We start from the raw sequence: 21,450 nt of genomic DNA, 5'->3' as shown, positions 1-21,450 counted from the left end.
AAAAAAATCCTAAAATTGCTTTGGTCATTTCATACTATGCAATTTTTGCTTTTTTGTGATAAAGAGTATCGCATCATATATTATGTAACATACTATAAACTCTAATAGTTTCTATTTTGCTAACCACTAGCCATTTATCCGTTTAAAATATATACAGTACTAATTAATAGAATACAAGTTAAAAATAATTGATTCATAGGTATCAATGATTCAAATTGGGAATTCTTCTCCCCTATTATAAGTGAATAAGCTTACACACTTGTTTATATGTCTCTCTCAAATTTTCTAGATAGTTTAGACTTGGCATAGGTTTTAATCTCTCCAACAGCCACTAAACTCCTCAGAGACAAGGGTCTATATCTTATACTTCCTTGTTGCAAGGAAAAAAGGCGGGGCAGAGGGGGAAGGCATTTGGGTCAGCGATTCCAAGAATGGGGGCAGAAGACAGAGCATCTAAAGTGGAAGGCTTAGACTGAAGTGGTTCTGTTAACCGTTTTTAGGCCATGATAATCTGAAGAGGCTAAATAAACCCTGCAATCACTTTCGGGGCGCTCCTGGACCCCAGAACCCCTAACTCAGAATATGACCAGTGGCTGCCGCGAAGATCTTGGTGAAGAGTGAAACTCCAGAGCACAATGATAACATTCATTGTCAGGAAGGGTCACGGAAGTCTACACTCCACCGATCGCCGGACAGCAGCCCGTGCACGGTTTGACCCCCAAATGGCCCCTTTCCTCTGCTGGAGCTGAAAGCCCTCTCTCCCCCGTTTTCTTTCCCTTCGGATCCAGGGAAAACACCAAGGCGTTTTTATCGCGAAGCTAGAAGCAAAGTGGGAGACAGGCGACATTTAACAGCTCTGGTGCTAGTGAGGCCGTGGCTTCCTCCCGGGCGGGGAGACCCCTGGCCCCTACAGAGGCGCCCCCAACCCCACCGCATCTGCTGAGAGAGGGCTCGCGCGCGCGGCAGCTTTGTCTGGTCGAGGCAAGGGGCGGAGGGTAAGGGCACGAAATGAGAGGCGTGTGGTGTCACTCTCCGCAGGGGCTCCCCAAAGATCGCATCAATCCCCGCAGGTCTCCCAGGGCCTGTACTTTAAAAGGGTCGCGAAATCTGCGCGGAGGGAGCCCCAGAAGCGAACCAACCCCCGCCCGGATCTCCCCAAGGCCGGGAACGATGTCTCAGCCTTGAGGGCTCGCGGAACCCCGAGCGGGGAGTGGAGGAAGCGTTACTGGGTATGGTGCACCGGGTTAGGGAGCCTGGCTGCAGGCATTACCGCAGAGAGGGCCGCACTCACCAAACCGCGGGGTTGAGCGGGGTCGTGACAGCCGCTGTCAAGACGTGACCCGGAAGCAGAAATTGTCTCCAGTGGGCCCCTCTGTTTACAGGACCTGAAGGCTACTAGGATGGGCGCTTGCGCACCGAGCAGTGGCTGTGGGCGGGACGCGCCTGCGCAGACTCGTGAAGTTGCTGTCTTACCCAGGTCTAGTTAACGGGTCACTTTCTCGCAGTGCCGTGAGGCTTTGCGCGCAGGCGCAATGTGGCGCTCTCGGCCTCCGCATGGGTGTTCGCGGCGTTGGGTGCCGAGCTCACTGGCCCTGGCTGTGGGGCGGACTCTGTGGGGTCGCGCCTTCGTGGTCCAGGCCTGTAGTGTGACCATCCATGCCCTCCGCTGCCTCCCACTGTCTCCGTCTGAGATCAGGCCTGGGCATCTCATTCCCAGATTATTCCCAAACTTGCAACACTGGTTCAGTATTTTAGGAGACTAAACTGTTACTAAGAAATGTCTTTGGCAAATAAGAGAGACTTCCAGCATTATTCATAATATTGGAACGCATCTATGCTCCTCGGAACCTTGCTAGATAGATATTGCCCACCCTCCCTCGGAAGGAGTTATACCAAAGATAAACAACCATCCAAGAGGTGTAGTAGCCCAAATGTGGAGGACAGGACTGAAAAAGAGGGACATGTTGACAATAACCCTTCCCACCCAGAGAGATGCTGATGCCTCTGTGATGTAATTTCCATACAAAGCATAAACATTTCCAAGCTAGTAGCACACAAAGGTGCATGTGAAGAATGCGGCAGCCCACACAGACTGTAAGGGCTGTGATCTACCTGGCACCTGTTTTCCCTAGAGTGTCCAGCACCCATTCCCCAAAGCTTGCTTCAAGCAACAAAATATAACCAGTTTGAAAGTAAAGCAGGGCTCAGACAACTCATGTACATCAGTGAGAGGGTGGCAAACAAGAAAAGGTCATGCCCTGAGTGAGCCTCCGCTGAGTTCCAAACTGAAAGGATTTTTGCCATGCAGGAACGTGTCCCCCACCTCCCGCCACTCAACTGTGGTGAGATTGTCTAATATTTCAAAAGAAACTGAAATCCAGGTTTTTAAAAAGTGAATTCTCCCAAACTGCAAATGTTGGCAACTTTTTTTTTTATAGAATCATTTTTAAAAGCAGTCAACATTCAGCCTGCAAGCCGCCAATTCCAGACGCTGGACTAAAGGCTGCTTTGCTTATTGACAGCTCTTGTGGAACAGTGGTTTAGGCGCAGCCCTCTGATTGGGAGGGAGTCTGGGGAGTTGATTTGAAACTGTAGCTACATATTAACTACATTGTTTTTAATTCATAGATTTATTTGGGCAAGTTTGACGGAACCTGAATGAGATTATTCGGAAGCTAGAGTTCCTCACCCCCAACCATCAAACTACTTGTAAGGCATTTGATCAAATCAGTGAACTGGAAATGGTTTGATTCTGTGCTCATTGCTTCTAAACCAGAAATCTATATTTGGGTCATAAAGAACATTTAACCTCCAGACATAGGGGCAAGGGATACCTGTGTTGGTGCTGATCCAAAATGGAGGAGCTCATCTGTGCACCTTGGTCCTTCCTGACCACCAGCAGGAAAGATCATAAGAAAAATCAAGCCACCTACATCTCTTGTCCAGATCTAACCTCGTTTCAGTCAGTACCTCTCAAACTCCCATTCCTATGTCTAGAACTGTGTGATTCACATTAATATCCCAGTAGTATATTCTCCCCTGAACTCCCTGGATTCTACTTGGCTGGGGAATTAATAAGGTGAGAGGCAGAGATGTAATAAATTCCATTTCATGATGCCATGGGTCCAGGCCTGCTAAATCTCCCTGTTTCTAGATCAAGGTGATGCTTTGCTTGGCACCATCCATAGCTTTCTAAAAGTGGAGGATAGCTTCACAAAACTGACCTACTGAGGGGATGGTGATTGCTTCACTAGCCTTCATCTTATTAAGTCTAGCTCTAGTTGGTCCACTAGTGGGTGCTCTGTCTTGGAGAATCCACTGCACAAAAGAATGAGATTCCCCACCTGTACACGACAAAAGTGATAGATCAAAGGACCCAGCAAAAGAAAGTACCACAGCTGAAGGGTAGCATCTGTCCCTTCTCTGAGGTTCCATGCCTTGGTAGCTCTTGTTCAATGTCATGTGCCAATCAGGGTGGTAGAAAGAAAAACCATAGTACAGAAGACCTGGGCTTTTGTCCTGGCTCTGAGATTGATAGTTCTTTCATTCCTTTTTTTTTTTTCATCAGTATTCTCATTTGTAAAGTGAGAACACTGGCTGAAGTAGTCTCTAAATATCCTTCTATTTCTATAAATTCTGAATATACCAAATGCCCAAACAAAACTTCCTGCTTCCAAATTTTTACTCCCTAAGTCCAAATAAGAACAGCCTCATGGCTATCATAATACTAATATATTAATGGGACCTGTGAAAGCTTCATTATAAGATGGCCAAGTCTACATAGTTCCATTTTTACTTCTTTTGGCTCCTCATTTCTAAAACAGGGTAAAGACAGCAGTAATTCACAGCTTCAAGTTTTAAATGTTATTTTTATAACAATGTTCAAGCGCACCAAAAAAACTAGTGGAAATAGAATTCAGTCCATCACCTATATTTAACATTTATTAACATTTTGGTAAATATTTGAATCTAATTTTTTTGTTTGTTATTTTGTCCAGCTTTAGGGTTTTGAAATAAACTACTCAATATCCATAGTTCCCATAGCTTTTGGGGAAATTTTTTTCTGAGGTTTAATTTGACATCCCATAACCTTTCTAAAAACCTGAACTATCTCATATTTATCCATTGCTTCCCTGAAAAAAGATGAATTTTTTTACCTGTGTTGTTTCATGTCTCAAAATTTCCTGGCTGATACATGCTAGTGTATACAAACTCTAGGAAATTCCCAGCATCTTATAAATATAAGAATGGTTAGTCTCCCAGGGAGTGATAAAATAGGCGATCCGTACAGACTATTTTATAGTGTCTCTGAGAAGACACTGCACAACCAAAGGAGATTTCAGATCCATTCATTCATCCAACATCAAACATTTACTGGGCACCTACTTTGTTCCAGTCTCTGTGCTCAGCAGTGCAGTGCAGAGCAGACAGAGATGGAAAGACACATTTCCTTCCTATCAAGAGTTGGGTGGGCCAGCCAGTGGCGCATTGGTTAAGAGTTGGCTTGGGAGGCCAGCCCTGAGCAGCAGGGCCCCGGTTAGGATCCCACATGACGGCCAGTGACGCTGCGCCCTCTACAGCTAAGATGATGAACAACAGCTTGACCTGGAGCTGGGAGGCCGTGAGTCGCCGGTGACGCGGCTGCAGTGGGGCTGGCCGGCAGCTGGTGTGAGCTTTCGTGAGCCACCGTCCAATGGCCAGCAAGCAACTGCCTCACCCAGGAAGAGCATGGTGGTGATGCCAACATGGGCCAGTGAAGTGACGCCTTCCACTTGTAGACTGAAGAACAAAAGGACAGCAACTCATTTGTTCCTCTCCCCCAATTCCCCAATAAAATCTTTAAAAAAAACACAAAAAACGAGTTGGGAGACAGATTTGCAAATAGTCAATTGCAATTAAAGTTGATTACTTCAATGAAGTTTTATGTATAAAGTCAATGTTGAAAAACAGTTCTACTTCGTGGTGAGATCAAGATAGTGTAGCGAGAAGGAGAGTCTGTGAAGAGTTTTCTTAGGGATAAATTTGTTTGTGCTGTTGAGTTCCCACTCCCCTTACACCCAGAGGGAAAAGCAGTACATGGGCTGTACGTTTTCCTCAAGCCTAAAAGGGGGCTTCTGTGGGACTAGAGAGCTTGGAAATTGTTCCCGATACTTGTAAAACACAGAGAATCGCACCAACTCTTGCCTATAAACTAAAGAAGGCGGTACCACAAAGCAGAAGTGGCTGCACTGGGATCTACCAGTACTCCCAGATGTGGTAGGGATGATGACTGTGTAAATGTTCCCCTGGACCAGATGTGGGCCTGATATGAGACAGTCAGCACGGGGTTGCCATTCATCTATTCACAAAGGCTGTCTAGAGGTGTAGAGGGACCAGAAGTTAGAGATTAACACAGGGATCCTAGAACCCACAGAGGTTGTCACAGGCAACCATCTGTGTCAGTCTAGGACAAAGGGACTCAACTGAGAGGTCTCTGATGATGGCAATCTTCCGAGAACCTTTAATAGCACTCTGCAAGAAAAAGAGTCAACTCTAACTGTCTGCCAGACACAGGAAGTACAGACCCAGCCTATCAGAACAGAACTGCCCTATCCCCTTAGCTGTCCTCCCTCCTCCCTATCACTTTCACACAGCAGATCAAATAGCAGTTAGCTAGTCGGGGTGGAGGCAAGTTGAACAGAAAGCTGGACACAGGCAGCCACCAGCCACAGGAGGCCTTACTCAGGGGAGAGGGAGAAGGAGAAGTCTTAGGCTAGTAACTTGGAATGAAGACTGAAGTATTTATTCACCATCTTGGACCGGCAACATTCTAATTACTAAATCAGGACTATCTTTTTTTACTTTAAGCGACCGTCAATTATGGAAGAGTGAAACAAAAAAGTCAGGGGACCTGCTCTTTTTTTCATTCCAGGGCAGGGGGAGATTATCCCTTCCCAATGACTATTTTTAAAAGATGGTAAAAGCCAAAAATTAAAGTTGTATTTTGATGACAACCCACAAATCTTGCATTCAACATCCTAACTCTGTATATATTTTAGTTTATTTCTGCTCTTCATGTTTTGATTACGAGTGACTCCCTAAGGTTTTTTTTTTTGATGTGTTGTACCTCTCAGAAGACTTTTAAGTCATTATTTTTTCTTCTCCCTCCTGCTAATTCCACTTCTGTTTTCAAGAAGTGTTCATTAGTTAGGGTTGATTGACAGTGCAACTAGTGTTCCTATCTTCAGACCTTGGCATAAACTTGAACTAGAAATTTGATAATAATGTTTCGCTTGTAATTATTGCTGCTATCACTGTTCAACTTGTGTCAGTATCCAGTCTCCGTGGGTACATGCCATCGAGCTGTCCCAGGTTACAGATCTGGGTGTCTTGCTCTTTGAACATTGCAACTACCTATTGCCCACAGGCCTTTTTGGAGTGAAAAACTCCTTTCTTCACCTGCTGGCTCCAAACTCTCCTGATTTTGAGTGCAATCCTCTAAAGTGACATTGTGCTGGAGGATAGGAATTCTGCCTTCCAATCTCTCTAAGTGGTAACAGGAAGCCTTTCACAACAGTTTTCTGGCTTCTGGCCAGAATTCATTACTTACTCTTCTGTCTAAAAAGGCTTTATCCTTCTTCAGGGGCCACCTGGCTAATGTTGATGGCAAAGTTTTCCTGACACCCTTCCTTAAGTAAGTAAAAAAGTTAAGTAAGCAAGGCGACTTAAGAAGTGATTCCTTCCAAAAAAGCCTTTCTCCTATCACCAAAGAAAAAGAAAAGAAGCAAAAGGAAGTTTGAGATTCCCTAAGAACAAAGGAGAGAGGGTATCTGTCAAAATTAACAAAGTAGGGAGTTGGTTAAGAGCTCGCTCAAGAGTGCGAGCTCTGAGCAACAGCGGTTTGAGTCCCGGCCCGAGCTGAGCTGCCACTAAGCTGCCAATAGGTAGCAGGATGGCTCAGCTAAAAAAAAAAAAAAAAAAAATTAACAAAGTAGGATGAAAAAATAAGATCCAAGTGTCAGCCTAGTTGGGAAAAACAAGCTTTCTCTCATTAATATAATAGTGTATGTCCTCTTTACTTGGCATTTCTCAATTTTTAGGGCTACTGCTTATAGCATATTTCTTATTTTAGAAACAATGTAATATTATGCAAACACCATCACGACCAAGGTTCCAGTTCTGATAGTAGCTCCAATTACTTTGTTTAAGCAAGCTATATTATCTAAGTTTCAGTTTATTCATCTGTACAACAGGATGAGAGTAACAATACCTACCCCAAGGGTTAATTTTACACAACTTAGATCACATTTGTGAAGAGTGGTTTAGTAAACTACATAAACCTTGGTTCTTATCTATGTCATCTCTGTATTATATTTGTTCAAGGAGGTTACCAAATGTGGAGTCCTCGCAGTTACAGTGTAAGCACTTCTAGCACAGAGACTTAGATTTCCTGCACTTACCTCCCTGCCATAGCACAGTCCCAGACACACAGTATTAGATAAATGCAAACTGAATTACCATAAAGTGACCTAACCTCCCAAAAACAGGAATAGTGGAATGCCTCTATGTCCTGGTCCCTGATCCTGAGAAAGGACCCAGAGGCACATATAAAAGGAAAACTGAAAGGGAGCTTTGGAAATGGAGCAAAAAAACAGAAAAAAATATTTTCAGATAAATATAATGTCAGCCTCATGAAACTTCTTATACACTTCAACCTTGTCCTAGAGAAAGTAATTCAGCCGAGAAAAGAACAGTATTAATGTGCAGCAGGAGTAGTCACCAGAATTCGTGTCACCAGAATTAAACAAGGACTTAAACAAGGACTCCTTTCAGAAACAGCTCAGAGGCGGACATGCTGTCAATATTAAACTCCACTCTTTTTCTTCTTTCTTTTCACTTTCCCCAGACTCAGGGAAATTTAAAAATCTGTGTTTTTAAAATTAGCTGTTCATCAATATTTTATTATTCCTTTTTGGTCCTACAGGTCACCAATATTTTTTACTATCTGAGTAATTTGGAAACCTTTTGAGACTGCATAAAGATTACCTAAGGAATTTTGAAAAAAAATTACAGTAAAAATACAAATAACAATGTTTGTGATTTAAATTATATATACATGATACTACTTTTCCAAAATGTGGGCAATTATAGCAAAAATTCCCTAGCAAACCAAGACTACAGTAGACAAACTCCAGGAGGAGAGATTTTAAAGATTGTTCAAGGGAGGAAAATTAACAGAGGAAAAGATGCCCAAATGCCGTACCAGTGGGTGGTCCAGACTGATCAGGAGAATCCTACTAGCATGGAAATGACTGGATTCTCTGAATCAATTTCAGGGGCTCGCCAAGCACATTATGTTGCTCAGAATTCTGTACTCTCTTGAGGCCTGTGCTATTTCTAGTAGGAGTATGTCTCCCCCTGGAGGGAAAATAGAGCATTTGTTTCTTCAGGCTTCTTGCTCAGAGTTCAATAGTTATTAGTTATTCATTCATTCATTCATTCATTCATGCAACAAATACTTATTAAATCCTATTACTGTGTTCCTTATGATAGATGCTGAAGATCCGACTCAAAATAAGATCAACACAGTCCCTGCCTCCAGGGGAATTATAGTTTAGTGTGAGAAATAAACATTAGCTAAAGAATCACCTGAATGCCTAAATAACCACAATAGTGATAAGGAAAAATATAGAGGGCAATATGACTGTTCAATAGAACACCTCAATCAGACTAGGAGGTTAATGAAAACTTCCCTGAGCACAGAACTGCAAGATGAATAGATATAACCATATCAAAAGTGTGGAGGAGATGGAGAGAATAGGCCTCCTAGCAAATGAAAGAGTATTTAAAGAGTCCAAGAGGGGAAGAGCTTAGGAAGTTGGAAGAAGAGAAAGAGGCCAGAATAAGGAGGTGGGGGCACAGTTGAGGCTGAAAAGGTAGGGACACTCCTGATGAGGCATGGTCTTGGGGGACATGTTAAGGGTTCTGCACTTGATTCCAAAAGAATAGGAAGCTATTCATAGGTTTTATGATCACTTCTGTGCTTTTAAAGGATCATCTGATTTTCTGATGAAGAATGGATTATAGAAGGGGAAGGACTGAAAAAGGGAAAACAGCAGTAAATGATCTAGGCAAGAAATGATGCAGGCTTGGACTAGGGTAGTGGCCATAGAAAGGGAGAGAGGTGGGCGAGTTTGAAATATTTTAAGGTAACAATTGATAAAACTTGTTGATTAATTACAAGCTGATTGCCAAGAATGACTCCTAGATTTTTGCTGTGCGCTCCTGGATGAACTGAAGAGTCATTTACAAAGAAGAAAAGTTGGTGCCATCTAGCAAAATTCCAAAAAGATGCATTCACCCTTTAACCAGCAATCACATTTTCTAGGAATCTATACTAAAAGTATTTCTACACAAACTCGAAATGCACAAGGTTATTCATTGTGGCATTACTTAGAATGGCAAAAGACTAGAAATAGCCCAAATGCCACCAAGTAGGAGTAGAATAGTTAAGTAAACTATGGTACATAGTGGAGTACTGTGCAGCTATAAGCATAATGAGGAATATTTCTATGTGTTGCTACAGAATGACCATAATATACACATACTATGTGAGGTGAGGTGCAGAAACAGTGTATATGGTAGCTACTTTTAGGACAAAATGAACCATTGAAGGATAATCCAGAAACAAATGAAAATGGTTACTATAGGAAGTGGAAAATGGGACCAGGGGATGGGGAGGGGAGACTCTGACGATATCTTTTTATGTAGTTTTGACTTTAGAATCATGAAATTATTTTACATATTCAAAAAGTCGATTAAACCAAAAACAGAAAAAAAAGAGCAATCCCTAAAACTGAAAACAAATGAAACAAAACTAAGTGTGTATGAGACTGGTAACATAACCAAAAAAAAAAAAAAGAAGAAGATTTATTTCAAATGACTTTTGGACACAGGCCTTTGTCCTTCTTTAGTGGGATATGTTCTAAGAACAAAACTCTTAAACTTCATTCTGTAGGTTTAATGTTAGTACTAACACTGGTATTGTGAAACTATCCTATCTATAGTATACGATAAAGTAAATAAATTCAGTGTAAGTATAAAAATGTTAAAGTCCCGTAATTTAAAAATTTAGCATTTTAATTAAAATTACATTAAAACTGCAAGCTACAGGTATTCTGAAGAAGGCAATAATCTCATTTCACTGAACAAGCGGAATGACTTGGAGCTACGGATGAATCCCTGAGTGAAGAAACACAGAAAACTGTTCAGTGGGCCAGGTGTGATGATTCCTCAGACAACTTTGGTGAAGCTGAGGGCATATAAAACCCTGGTACTGAATCTGTACATTGCTCTTAATCCTAAACTGTACACAGTTATAAGAGACCAGATGTTTGGAAGCTAGGGAATATAATCATCTATGAAGAAAACTGTTTCATAAATATTTTGGCTTTGGTCAAGGGAAATGTGAAGAGACCATTTTTTCACCAATAGCTTGAAGGTCTCTGTGTAAGAAATGGGGAGGGGGCATTCTACAGACTTATATCTGAACTACACGCAAGCATTAAAGTACATATGAGTGCAAGATAGCCTTTACAGGATACATGTTTGGAAAAGAAATGGGGATATACATTACAGAATTTCTCCAGTGCATTTGATGGAATTATGACCGAAGGGGAAGGTCCAAGAAGGCTCAATAACTTGTATTTTCTCTACTTAAAAGAATTAGGGTCTTGAGGTGGCTGGTTAGCTCAGTTGGTTAGAGCGCAGTGCTCATAACAGCAAGGTTGCCGGTTGGATCCCCACATGGGCTAAGGAGATGCACCCTCCACAACTAGATTGAAACTACTTAACTTGGAGGGTCCTGGAAAAACACACTGTTCCTCAATAAAAAAAAATTAAAAAAAGAATTAAGGTCTTTATCTAAAGTACTACCATTCTCTGGGCACCCAGATTTTCAACTATTCACTGGAACTAAAGTTTAAGATTCAGAAAATGAAGTTAATCTTGGAAATTTTTCACAAAGTCAAATATTTTCTTTTGTATTTTTATGGAATTCATTTTTTGCTTGGGATAGAAAAAGGAGCAAGATAATTACAGGCAGACGTTAGCCTGAATTATATTATAGAAATCTTTCCAAAATTATAGATTGTGTTTGTTGGCTTACATGTTGACTGTGGGAAAATATTCAGACTCAGGGTTTGGGCACACTTTGAAAGTCTTGTTTTCAAAGAAATTGACAGCAAATATGCCAGAAAAATGCCCCACTTATGAATTCCATCTAACACACAAGAAATAGTATCATTGTTTAATGAATTTGGAACAATTTCTATAAGTGTAAAAAAACTGGAAAACTTCAGGAACATGCTACAAAATATTCATTAAAGAAATCTGATGAAATGTGCCTGGTTCTGGATAATGGAGGCCAAAGAGTGGAATAGCAATGAAAGGTTGAAGTCAACCTTTTATATAAAGTTATTTTTATTAGAGGAGAATTATATTGCTTAAGTTAACAGTTTTACTTTGTAATTGAGTTGAGTTTAAATATGTATACTATTATTGTGAGTCAAAGTAATACTTCAATAACACAGCACAAATTTTATAGTTTAATATTGAATAAAATCAGGATTATCAAATTTTAAAAATGAATAAAATTAAAATTTTTCATGAGGAAAATACAGCAAATTGTTGACTACAAAAGAAAATATTAGAAAACTTGAAGACATAGAAATAAAAGCTACTCAAAATGAAGCACAGAGGGAAAAAAAGATTTAAAAAGAAAGGACCAGAGCAAAGTGATCTGTGAGGCATATCAAGCAGTTTAACACACATGTAACTGAAGATTCAGAAGAGCTAGGGGCTTAAATAAATCAATAAATAATAAAACAATTAAATAATGACTAAAAAATTTCCAAATTTGAAAGCTCAATGAAATTCAGGCAGAATAAACTTTAAGAAAACCATGCCAGGGGGGCCGGCCGAGTGGCTCAGTTGGTTAAGAGCTCGCTCAAGAGTTTGAGCTCTGAGCAACAGCAGTTTGAGTCCAGCCTGAGCTGAGCAGCCGCTGAGCTGCCAACAGGTAGCAGGATGGCTCAGCTAAAAAAATAAAAAAAAGAAAAGAAAACCATGCTAGGGCATATCATAATTAAACTGCTAAAACCCAAGGATAAAGAACAAACCACTAAAATCAGCCAGATAAAAAAATGACACATTATATAAAGAGCAGGAACTGGCAAACTATGGCCCATGGGTCAAATCTGGCCTACCTCTTGTTTGCGTAAATAACGTTTAGCTGGAACACAATCTCACACATTCATATATGTATTTACTATGGCTGCTACTATGCTATGATGGCAGAGTTGAGTAGTTGCAACAGAGACTATATGGCTTGCAAAGCTTAAAAATTTACTATCTGGCCCTTTACAGAAAAGCTTGCCATCTCCTGCCATAGAGGAACAAAGAAGATAATGCCAACAGATTTCTTACAAAAGCCATGCAAAACAAAAGACAAGGTCAACCCAGAAGATTTACCCAGCAAAAATATCTTTCAAAAATAAAGGTGAGGGCCGGCCGAGTGGCGCGATGGTTAAGAACTGGCTTGGGATACCAGAGGGCCCCGGTTGGGATCCCACATATGAGGGCCAGTGACACTGCCCTCCACAGCTAAGATGCTGAACAACAGCTCAACCTGGAGCTGGGCTGCCATGAGTCGCCGGCGGCGGCGTAGGCTGCAGTCCCTGTGGCAGTGGGTTGCCATGGGCTATCTTGTGTAGCCAGCAGCCAGCGTGAGCGGCCAGCAGCCAGCGTGAGCGGCCAGCAGCCGCAGTGAGCGGCTGTCCAGAAGCCAGCGACTGATGTGCCTCGCCCGGAAGAGCGCAATGATGGTGCCACCTTGGGCCAGTGAAGCAACCTCCTCCACAACTAGACAGAAGAACAAAACGACAGCAACTTGTCTGTTCCCCTTCCCCCAATTCGCCAGCACTGTTCCCATCCCCCCAATTCCCCAATGAAAGTCTTTAAAAAAAAAATTGTGAAGCTTAACCTAAACAGGAAACTTTAAAAAAAATAATAAAGGTGAAATAAAGACTCTTTTAAACAAACAAAAGATAAAATGTTAAAGGAAGTTATTCAGGCAGAAGAAGAATAGATGAAAAATTGGATCAACAAAAGGAATAAAGAGTGTGAAAAGTGATAAATATATAGGTAAAATATTTAAAATTTTTTTCTCAAACTTAAACTCTTGAAAAGATAAATGACTAAAGTAAAAATAAAAGAAGTGCACTTGGGGTTTTAGCATATGTAAAAGTAATATGTGCGACAACAAAAACACAAAGGACATGAGGCAGGAAATGAAAGTATGTTGTTGAAAGATTCTTATACTCTTTAAAGGTAGAATGATAAGTTAAGGGTGTATATTGTTAAATTTTTGAGCTGCATTGTCCAATATAGTAGCTACTCACCACATGTGGCTATTAAAATTAAAATCAGGAAAAATTAAAAATTCAGTTCCTTAGTCATACTAACTATACTTTAAGTCTTAAATAATCATACGTGGCTAGTGATTAGCATACTGGACAGTGCAGATATAGAACGATTCCATCACAGAAAATTCTATGAAAAAGCACTGCTCTAAAGCAACAACAGTGACAATAAAACAGAAGAAAAAGAAGAGGAAGAGCTAATAAGCCAATAGTGGAGGTAAAAAGGAATTATTTAAAAATTCAGTTAGGGCCAGCCAAGTGGCGCGTTGGTTAAGAGTTGGCTTGGGATGTCAGCTCTGAGCAGCAGGGCCCCAGTTGGGATCCCACATGGGCCAGTGACACTGCCCTCTACAGCTGAGATGGTGAACAACAGCTCAACCTGGAGCTGGGCTGCCGTGAGTCACTGGTGACAGCGAAGGCTGCAGTGGGACTGGCCGACAGCTGGCCTGCGCTTTCATGAGCTGCCGTGAGCCACTGTGAGCGGCAGTCCAATGGCCAGTGAGCAACTGCCTCACCCGGGAAGAGCGCAATGATAATACCAACCTGGGCCAGTGAAGCGAAGTCCTCCACAACTAGACTGAAGAACAAAAGGACAGCAACTTGTCTGTTCCCCTTCCCCGATTTTCCAACACTGTTTCCCTCCCCCAATTCCCCAATAAAACCTTTTTTTAAAAAAATCAATTAGTCTGAAAAAAATTAAACATTGGAATGGAAATAAGAAAGAAACAAAGAACAGATGAGGTGAATAGGCAGCAAATAGCAAGATGCTAGATTGAAATCCAATCTTATCAATAATTATAATAAATGTAAATGGGCTAAACATCTCAATTAAAGCACTTTATTATTATTATTATTATTATTATTATTATTATTATTTTAGCTGAGCCATCCTGCCACCTGTTGGCAGCTCAGCAGCAGCTCAGCTCCAGCCGGGACTCAAACCACTGTTACTCAGAGCTTGCACTCTTGAGCGAGCTCTTAACCAACTGAGCCACTCGGCCAGCCCCTCAATTAGTGGATAGAGATGGTCAGGTTGGATAGAAAGTAAGACCCAAGTACATTCTGTCTATAGGAAATCTACCTTAAATAGATATGACAAAAGGGAAAAAAAAGGAAAAATATGCCATTCAAACATTAACCCAAGAAAATCTGAAATGACTTCTTTAATAACAGATTAAGTAAATATTACAGCATTGAATAATACCAGGAAGAAAGAAAGGTCATTTCATAATGATAAAGCAATTAATTCAGCAAAAGCACGTAACAATCCTAAACCATTAAAGACATAATAAAAGAGCTTCAAAATATAGGAAGCGAAACCTAACAGAAATGAGAAATAGATAAATCCACAAATATAGTTTAAATCCAAATATTAATTTTATTAATATTAAATATAACTGGGCTAAGTGCTCTAGACAAAAGACAAAGGATGCCAAAATGAATAAAATGCAAAGCAAAACAAAATCTATATGCTGTATACCGGAAATACACTTAAAACCTACGGAAACAGGGGTCGAAGGTAGAGGAATGGAAAAGGATCCATCATGCACCCCATCCAAAGAAGCTGGTGCAAGTACATTAATATCAGTCAAAATGAAATTTAAGGGGGCCGGCCGAGTGGCGCGATGGTTAAGAACTGACTTGGGATGTCACAGGGTCCTGGTTCCGATCCCACATATGAGGGCCAGTGACACTGCCCTCCACAGCTAAGATGCTGAACAACAGCTCAACCTGGAGCTGGGCTGCTGTGAGTCGCCAGCGACGGTGTAGGTGGCAGCCCCTGTGGCAGTGGGTTGCCATGGGCTACCTTGTGTAGCCAGCAGCCAGCGTGAGCGGCCAGCAGCAGCAGTGAGCGTTCGTCCAGAAGCTGGCAACTGATCTGCCTCGCCCGGGAAGAGCGCAATGATGGTGCCAACTTGGGCCAGTGAAGCAACGTCCTCCACAGCTAGACTGAAGAACAAAAGGACAGCAACTTGTCTGCTCCCCTTCCCCCAATTCCCCAATAAAAATCTTTTAAAAAAAAAAGAAATTTAAGGTAAAAAGCATTGTTACTGAACAAAAACCACCTAATAATGAAAAATGTTCAATTCACCAGGAAAACATTACAATTTAAAAATGTAAATCACACTTACAATATAGCACCTGAATATATGAAGCAAAAATTATCAGAACTACAAGGATAAATTCACAAACATAGTGGAAGATTATAATAACCCCTTCTTAATAATTTATAATATAAGTAGACCAAATCACTTAGGATATAGAAAATTTTTATAAACAGTTTATAAATTTGTTTTAAAAGTGCTAATGGAAATATCTAAGCCTTGCATCCAACAAACACAAAACACATTCTTTCATGATGCATAAACATAACAATTATAAACAAAAACTTGTGTATTGGACAAGTTTTAACAAATTTCTAAAGGTTGATATCGAACAGGAAGTGTTCTTCATCTACAATGGATTTAAACTATGTATTAACCAAATAACAAAAAGACAATTAGAAAATTCCCCTGCTTGGAAATTAAGAAATATTCATTTCTTAAGCAAATATTTAATGAATGCTTATTATGAGCTAAGCACACTGTTCTAGGTGCTTGGGATTATATCAGAGAGAAATTAATAATTAAAAGTCTAACAATACCAAGTGTTGGAGAGAATGTGGAGTAATGAGAACGCTTACCCTGCTGGCGAAGTATAAATTATTATAACCACTTTTGAAAACAATTTGATATTCTCTAGTAGAGCTGAAGATAAGCATACCCTATGATTCAGCAAGTCCATCTGTATGTATAAACTTTAGAAAAACTTCTGTTGTATGCACCATGAGACATGTACTAGAATATTCATAGGAGTATTATTAATAATAGCCTAAATTTGAAAACAACTGAAATGTCCATCAACAGTAGAATGCAGATAAATACATGGTGGTATATTCATACAATGAAATTCAGTAGAACAATGAAAATGAACAAAGCACAGGTACTTCAACAACACTGATGACTTTTACATATATAATGTTGTGAAAAAGAAGCAAAACACAACACAACAAATTCTGTGATTCCATTTATATAAAGTTCAAAAGAATAAATTCATTGTGAATAAATTCATTCTATACAATACTCAAAAACAAGCAAAATTACACTCTATTGTCTAGGGATGTATAAACTTGTGATTGATAAACTATAAAGAAAAGCAAGGAACTTATTATCAAGATAATAATCAAGATAGAGGCTACTCATAGGAGGGAGAAGGTTTTGACTCCAGCATAGGAATAGGGGACTTCCAGTGGTGGGGATGGGGAGATGCTTGTAATGTTCTGTTTCTTGACTTCGGTAGTGATCATACAGGTACTGTCTTTATTCATTAAATTATACATATATGTTTATTTGATTTACAAATTTGTATTATATTTCACAATAATAAAGGTCCAAAAGGAAAGAAAAAAGGAGAGAAAGGCACTTTAAACGTAGAGAACACCAATGAATAAAGGTAGGGAGGCATGAATGGGTGCTGGGTGTATGGGAACTACAAGTAGATTTGTGCATCTAGAGGGTAAACAGTGTGGCAGAAAGGAGTGAAAAAGTATGAGGCTGGAGGCTATGGGAAGCCTTCAGGACATTTTAAGATGGGGTGTGAAAAGGCTCAAGTCTGAATTTTAGGTAGAGTCTTTCTCGGACTGCTGTGAGGAGATTGAGGCATCAGGAGGCGGGAGAAGGGAAGGTGCAGAGGAAAGGCTGAAGGGGAACTAATTCTCCAGGCATGAGGTAACTAGGACCTGAGGTTTGCTGGTAGAAATGGGGAAGAGGAAATGGATTAGAGAAGTATCTGTGGGCATCAGAGATTATGGCAATCTTCGTATTTTGAAAAACACAAAATCACTTCAGGACTCTCTCAACTTTTCTTTTGTGGTTAAAATGTGGGCAGTAGAGTGCGGAAACATGACAAAGCTGGTCTCAGGGATAAATAAATCTATTTCCTCCCCCAAATAAACTCAAACAAGTAAGACTTTTTGCAATTTTCAAGACCTCCTGAAAAAGGAGATTCAGGCTCCTTCTTCTCACATATCCATCACTTTAAGAAATATTACTGAAATGCCTCACCCTGCCTCATGCCCTCATAGTGGAATCACGGTGGTGCTCTCCGTCCTCTATGCTAGTTTGTCTCAGAGGTAAACATTTACTGAGAAACGTTTTTCTACCTTTTCCATCTCTCATACACCTCTGTCGATTATTTCTTCTTTTCCCATTAGACCTTAGACTCCAATTACAGCCCTGGCATCATCTCCATGCTCCATGCTCCATCTCCACCTTTTTAGTACCTTTGTCCATAATCACTCTTTTCTATGAAGTTAATGTCCCCAAAACACTCATAAAAATCCACAAGCATGAAGCAGAGAGGCCTATGTCCCACAGACCTCACTACAATGTAAACACCAGTGATTTCAATATTCTAATAATGTGAAATCGTGGGCAGTTTATTATCTATCACATCTGGAGGTGTCTTGGACGGTACTCATGCTGAGCCGCAAAAGCCACTAACGCCATTAATAGAGGGAACTGATTTTTAATAACATAAAAAGCAACGGGAAGTGGGTGTATGCTATGGTAATGGAGGAGCTGGGATGACTAGGAGGTTGGGTAAGTGATTTCAGGAGCACTCCTTGAGGGGACTCAGGTCCCAGCTTCATTGCCGATCTGGGCAATTACCAGCGAACATCACATAAAATCGCCCTCTACTTCTCAGAGACCCAGACAGCACTGTGGGGATCAGCAACGTCTTCTTGAAGTTGTGCTGCTAACATTGTTTAAAGACTAACCTCAATTCCTGGAGTATTGTTTTTCTGATCCATGTTTGATTTTAATTTGGTTTTATGATCCTGGAAAGACTAAACTTTATATGTCCTTTGCTATATATTTGATGAGTGTGGAGAATTTTTGTTTTTGTTTGGTTTGGTTTTAGAACAGAAGTAGGGAAGGCACAAGCAAGGGATAAAAAGGCCTCAATTTTATTACAGTAGAAAGTACTCTGGGCTTACATTACCCTAAATTACTAGTCTACCAGTTCAGTAATTCAAACGGAAGAGAAACACTATCTTTGAAGTGCAGTAACGCTTCTATTTATCTCTTCTTAGTTAGCTACCAATCTTATAAACAGTAGCAGGGTACTTTTTTGAGCCTGTCTCTAGTAGCATAAAAGTATAAGTCAGGAGTTCTCCTTGACCTACAAGATGGGAATACAGGCTTGGCATATCCTATTCTCAAACAATATTGAGGGGAGGGGAGGGCACGCAGTCCTCTGACCTTGAGCTCTGACTAAACCTTGGCCTCAGTATCTTTGAGACTGATGGGACTAGTGGTAGAATATGCTGCTGGGGTGGGAGTGGGTGGGTAGATGATAACCCTCATTTCAAAGCTGCAAGCACTTTTCTATTTCTCAAGACGGGGAGACTTCCATGTGTCTTATAGTATTTCTTTGTTCAAAAAAAGCCACTAAAAGGGCCATGAAATTGTGTGGACCTAAGCCATAAATAGTCAAAGTAGAGGGTTAAAACCAAAGCAGCTGAACTGCTCTCTAAGTTAAGACAGAGTTGGAGCTCTGCCGACTACATGTCCCTAAGGAAGATGTTTCTTTTTCCAGGTATGGATTCAGGCTTGATTCACTCATTTAGTCAACAAGTATTTATTGAGTCATTGCGCCAGGTGCTATTCTAGGTTCTGGAGACGGCAGTGAACAAAACCAACCCACTGCCCTAATAGATTTTATACCCTAGTTGGAAGTGAAAGACAATAAACAAACAAACAAGTAAAAATACCGTATTACAGATGCTGATAACTGCTGTGGAGAAGAATAAAGAAAAATAACGGGACTAGAAAGTTCTGGAGTGAAGGGCATCCTTGTGCCTTAAAACAAACAAACAAACAAAGCAGGTACTGTGCCTATATAACCTGTGAATGTGTGACTGACCACAGAAGATGGAGCTGTGTTCATGCAGGACTTCTTAAAACACGGGCTTTACAGTCCGAGTGAAAAAGTTGGGGAAAGGGCCCTTCTCCTCACTAAGCTGCAGTATTTAGAAGATATGGATTACATGTTGGGGGCCCTGTCCATAGTACAACATGAATACCAGTGTAGCCCCAATTTGTGTGTGTGGAATAGAACCACAGTGCACCCTCACTGTGGCTGCGATATTGCAGCTGGCAATGCCTTGCTGGACTTGGGATAGCACCTCATAGCAAAAGGGAAGTGGTAGAAACCACTTTTGATGGTAATTTTAGGGCCTCTAAGAAGTATGCAGAGAGCAGAACTAGATGTATTAAGAGTGAGAGCTAAAAAATTTTGTATATTTACAACAGAATACCACAGGCTTCCTCAAGATATGACAGGTGAGAAGGGGCCTGGAAGCTTACTCAAGTCAGAACTGAGGAACACTAAATTTCTAAAACTTCTTTTAAATGAAAGGGAAGTCTGTGGCAGGCATACCACAATCCATATCCTGCCCAGATGCTTGGATATAATTTCCTCTAAATTGAACTGACACTCCGGGAAAGGCAATGTGTCAAGCAAAATTGTCCCTTGGCAACAGAAATTGTGCATGTCCTCAGGTGGTGTACCACTATTGAAGCCTGATGAGGATTCTGACTTGGAGCCAAACCAGGCCCTGAGCTGTTGGCAACTTTCTGGGGGCAGAAAATATATGGAGAGGATGGAGGGTGCATGAGGCCCTGCACCAGGGCTCTGAATGGCTGCGTCTGTGGCCAATTACCCAGCAACACTTAGACTGGAACTCGTCATGTCAGAGTGGAACAGGATAAAGGACTGAATGTGCACTGAAAGTGGGAAAAAGCCCCTGCAAGTGTCCACACAAGAGAAGCTGCTTCAGTGGGCAATGCAGAAAGGGAAGGTAGGGTGAACACCATAAAAACAGGTCTAATTGGAACGAAAGGTTATTTTCAGTGGAAATTCAAACTGTAGGAGAGGTCAGAAGGTCCCCTGGAATTCTGGCTGAGTAGTTAATATAGAAGAGAAAGGAATGGTGGGGCGGGGGGTGGGGGGGTGTCCTTTAGGACTCCTAAAAGTAGTTTGAGTGCACAGAGCAAGCAACTGGAAGTCTAGCTCAGACCTTAAGTGAGGGTGTGTGTGTGTGTGTGTGTGTGTGTGTGTGTGTGTGTGTGTGACCTAATGGCCATGTCTGTGACACTAGAGTCTCTTGAGAGAGTAGGCAGTTGGACCCCCTCTCCAGTTAGAGGTTCAAAAGAGTTGAGGGTCCTTGTAAACTACCATGCCAATTTCTCTGTATAAGCATGGAATGAGCAAAGAAGGGTGGCAAACCTCCATGAGAGGCAAACCTCCCTCTCATGCTGAGAAAACGTAGTCTAATATGTGACAGGCAAAACCCTCAACAATATGAGATGAGTAGCCTTAGCCTCTCAATCTTTCTTACCCTCCAGGAAGGGACCCCTATCCTTCACAGCTGGGACTCCTGAGACCTGAGGGACAGAATCAAAGGAGCTAAACAAGGAGTTTCTTCTTGCAGAAGAGAAAAGAGATAGACAGGAAGTGAAGGGGGCGGGCGGGGGGGGGGCAGGGGGAGTGAAAAAGCAAGGGCCATGCTTGAGAGAAAGTTTGGGGGTGTTTGGGGAGAAAGGAGAGAGAATGGCAGACAGCTATGCCATAACGTGCAAGATGAATAAAGAAGTAGGGAAGAGAAGTTTAAGATGCCTTTCTCTATGCTAAACCCCTTTAGAGTTTTCCCAGAGATTATAATAAAAATCTAAATTGCTTTTTAATTCTATTTGGCTATTAGATGTGTTTCTTTTGAATGTGATATCATGCCGAGATGGGCCACAAGGCAGCTCAGCTTCATAAAAGTTGAATTTGGGGAGTAATGTCTGGGATTGTGGACCTAAGATGAAACAGTCATCATAGACCTAGATGAGTACAGCGAGCATCTTCATCATGACTGTTGGATTTATAGTGCAAACAGTAT

At 41.1% G+C, this 21,450-nt stretch overlaps 1 protein-coding gene and 1 pseudogene across 2 annotated transcripts in view; one reads left to right on the top strand and one right to left on the bottom strand.

Moving 5' to 3' along the window:
• Nucleotides 1-1,425, bottom strand: part of ASB8 (ankyrin repeat and SOCS box containing 8) — an 8,519-nt gene extending 7,094 nt beyond the window's left edge. For both annotated transcript variants that reach the window (XM_019625849.1, XM_019625850.1), the window contains exon 1: nt 1,292-1,425. The gene's annotated coding sequence lies outside the window, so the exon portion shown is untranslated. The remainder of the gene's footprint in view (nt 1-1,291) is intronic.
• An 8,713-nt stretch (nt 1,426-10,138) lies between these two features.
• On the top strand, nt 10,139-11,364 carry LOC109372525 (ERO1-like protein alpha; annotated as a pseudogene).
• Nucleotides 11,365-21,450: the final 10,086 nt, after the last annotated feature.

The sequence above is a fragment of the Hipposideros armiger genome, unplaced genomic scaffold (assembly GCF_001890085.2).
Source record: "Hipposideros armiger isolate ML-2016 unplaced genomic scaffold, ASM189008v1 scaffold_640, whole genome shotgun sequence".
Classification (NCBI taxonomy): Eukaryota; Metazoa; Chordata; class Mammalia; order Chiroptera; family Hipposideridae; genus Hipposideros; species Hipposideros armiger.
Note: the sequence above shows the minus strand (reverse complement) of the source record. Positions and strands in the feature narration are given on the sequence as shown.